Source organism: Rhinolophus hipposideros (assembly GCF_964194185.1).
Source record: "Rhinolophus hipposideros genome assembly, chromosome: 13".
NCBI classification, from domain to species: domain Eukaryota; kingdom Metazoa; phylum Chordata; class Mammalia; order Chiroptera; family Rhinolophidae; genus Rhinolophus; species Rhinolophus hipposideros.
Window position 1 is genome coordinate 66,657,892 of NC_138059.1, and position 3,786 is coordinate 66,661,677.

A 3,786-nucleotide genomic window follows, 5' to 3' on the forward strand; every position below is an offset into this window, starting at 1 on the left:
CTTTTTTGTAGAAGTCTTCAATTCCCATGTCCGGGCCTAGTTTAATTACGTCGGTGGCGCTCCCTTGAACGCTGTCCAACTTCTCTAGCTGCGGAGACGGGAAGGAAGGGGGTACAGTTAACGCAAGTGTAGGACGCCGGGCCCTTACAGGTTGTATTCCTTCATCCCAGCATCAGGCTCAGTATGACGCTGTAGCGATGACTGTCGTTCTCCCCCAAACGTGAACTCCTGGCCCAGCCTTTAGACTGCTCTTGCTCACTTAGGTAACCGCCAAGGTTACTTGTCCTGCTGATTATTCATCTACACCCCCCACCCCACCTTGACTTTGAATGTGTTCTCTTTGCTGTCGTCTGGCCCATTCAGACGAATGTTCCAGGCCACTGAGCTCAAGGCTGACTCCCTAGGGAGACCACTTATGTCTCCCCATGTAGAACTTGCTTGTGAGAGTGTTCCTCTCTCTCTCTCTCTCTCTCTCTCTCTTTCTCTCTCTCTCTCTCTCTCTGTCTCTCTCTCTCTGTCTCTCTCACCTTTCAACCAATTTAATGATAATCATATTGAGTGGGACCCAGGAATCCAAAGTTTTGAAGCTGGCAAAGATGAATTCCAACTATTGTTTTCCCCTTGATCTGCCAGGTCTGCTGCTCTGTCACAAAAGATTAGATTAGCTTGACAGGATTGAACTACATAAAGCCAGGCTGGGGTTTTTTTTGTGTTTTTTTTTCCTTCTTTTTTCTTTTTTTTAAGTATCCTGTTTCCTTGAAAGGCTATACCTTTCAAATTTTCCCCAAGTAAAAGGAAAAAAAAAAGGCGAATGTCTTTTTCAAAGTTTTCTTTTCCGACTGGCAGAAACACTTCTAAATTGGTGTTGCCCTGAAGCGTGGATATTAGCTTTTGCCTCCAACTACATATAAAGTCAGTGGGGGTTGGGGAAGCAGGGTAGCTGTTTCAGACATGCCAAATCTATTGCCTGCATCTGATTAAAAAGGGGAGTAGAGAAAGCAAGGCTGTGATGGGTCAGCAGGGCAGGGACCCTGGGCTGGGGAGCATGTAGTCAGCATTTGCCCTATCAGTTTAACAAATACACTAGGTATGTACTAGGCCCAAGGGCCTTGCCCAGGAACTCAAGTAGCTTGCAGTTAACTCACCAGGTCAGATCCGAGTATCTTATGTGCAGAGGCCACAAATGAAGCCCCAGTGTGTGATGAGATCTCAGCAAGGTGGGGAGGTAAGAGGTGGCAATTAAAATAAGCCTTGAAGGTTGGTGTTGCAACAGATGGAGACAGAATGAGAGCTTGGGCATTCCAAAGAATGAATTATCAGGAAAGCCCGGGGGTTGAAAAAGAAAAAGTACATTTTTGTGCCTGGAACAGGACATGGGCCGAGAATGCCATGCATTCCCTAAGAAAAGTCCCATCTTGAAAATAGCCTTCATTCCCGGAGGAAGAATGGGTGCTTCATTTGACAAAAGGAAGAGAGAAGCCCTAGGACAGCTACGTGAGCAGTTGTGAGGTTAATAGAATCAATGAAGTTACTATGGAGAAGTTTGAGACCCTCGGAAGCCAGGAGATGAGTTGAGAGGGAAGCCAGGGCAGGAGTCCATCTGAGAGGCGGTAGGGCCTGCAAGAAAGTCCAGCCTGGCAGTGACGACGGGAAGCAAGAGGTGGCTTCAAGATGGCGCAGAAGGCCTCACAACCGATGTGCAGGAGGTTTAAGCATGAATGACATGCGTGGTTCATAATGAGCTAGGTTGTTTTTAAGTGGGAGCAGCAGCACAAACAGTGAATCTGATGTTGGAAATATTGCATCTGAGAGAACATAACTGGTGGGGGGTGGGGTGCACACCTAGCTCCTGTTCTCAGGAAAGAGGCCCATGCTAGGATTCTGGGGTCCTCTGCAGAGAAGCTATGACGTGAACGCACCTGGGATGGGGAAGTCAGAATGAGAAGGTCCACGGACCCAAACTTGTGGAATGGGAGGAAGCAGCCGGGGGAAAAAGGGCATGAAAGGTGGAGCAGAGTAAGGAGGGGAACTTCCTTCTCCTGGGGAGAAACCCAACTAGAAACAATTATCTCCTGTGCCTGGACCTAATCTCCAGTCTGAGTCACACTTAAGAAACCTCAGTCTGACCCAAGAAAAAGAGTCTGTGTGGCCAGTCCCGGGGCCGAGGCCCAAAGGTGAAGGGCAAGGCTAACAGATAGCACATGGAGCTTTCCTGACACTCGGGTTGCTAGTAACTGAATCCATTGTTAAAATGACCAAAGGAGAATGTCTTCCTAAGGGAAACCTGCAAACTTGTTCTTTGGCAATTTTGTTGGCTTGGCCTCAAAAGCACGCCTTTGCTGAAAAGTGCAGGCCGAGGTTCCTAAGAATCCCAGGGAGAAACAAAATGCATGTCAGTATCACCAAATGGATACGTGTTAATTCAAATGAACTGTTTCCATGTGCCAAAAAGATGGGGCACCACCAGTTTCTATCAGTCTGTGCAACGGGACAGGCTCCTATCTGGTTCCTTCGAGTACTGAACTCACAGAAAGCCAAGAACTGCTCTGGCCAGGTCCTCAGATCAAGAGGACATTGCTGCCCTCCCAGGTCCCACAGGAAAGGTCAAGGCAAAGCCGTGTGGGACCACAGTCCTCCGTACTATGAATTGAGGGCTTGTAGTCCCTTCGTTACAGTAGCTATTTAACAGCACTTAACATGTTTTCATGACTATCTCTTCCGGAAAGCCCTGAGAATGAGATGCAGCCACTAATCCAGCATCCTCTTTGCCGAGTAATTTTTTCTCCTCTAATGTACTCCACTTCTGTAGACAAGTTGCACAATGTCTTCCAGGAGCTTCTCACAATCTTTTTAGCTGTAATTGTTGAACCCTTTCTTACTACTTGCCAAAAGTAAGAGAATTGGTTAGCAGGAAAAACAAAGCATCTTCAGCCCAGAATCTGTTTGAGGTTTTCCTGTCAAGGTGATTTAAACTGTGCTGGGAGAGATGTGTGTTCATAGCAGCCATGAAAAATGCTCTCTTGCCTCGCCCACACATCCTGGGTGGTCCACCTGGATGCCACGGGTCAGCCTGCCCTCCCCCACAGGGGAGCAGCCCAAGCCTGACACCACCAACCCGGCCCTCTGCCCGCAGGGATGACGTCTCCCCATCGAGCCTGGCTCTGTGTAGGGTCTGCATGGACCAGGAGACCAATGGACAGGTGACAGCCCTGGCCCCCACGCAGGCACACATATGTATGTGGACAGCACACAGCGTCCTGCAGCCATGGAGTTCCCACCTAAGAGGTCGGCATCGTAGGTTGAATCCCGTGCTTTAAAACGGTAATGTCCTACGCCCCCAGTTCCTGTGAATATGACCATTTTTGGAAAAAGGGTCTTTGCATATGTAATCATGATGAGGTCATATGGGATTCACTGGGCCCTGAATCCATTCACAGGCAACATCCTTTTAAGAAAAGAGAGAAACACACAGAAGAGACGGGAGGGATGCAGCTAGCAGCCAAGGAACATCCTTCCCTGCCTGCAAGGACGCAGCTAGGAAGAGGCAGGGGGCAGATTGTCCTTCAGAGCCTCTGAAAAGGAAGCAGCCCTGTCAGGACACGGATTTTGGATTTCCAGCCTCTAGAATTTCGAGAATAAATCTCTGTTGCTTCGTCTGCTCAGTTTGTGATACTTTATTTCGGCAGCTCGGGGAAACCAACATTCAGGCTCTGCTCTCAGTGCCCTCCCTCTCACCAGCCATATAGCCTGGGCCTTTTCCTTAACCTCCAGGAGTGTTGGTCTCCT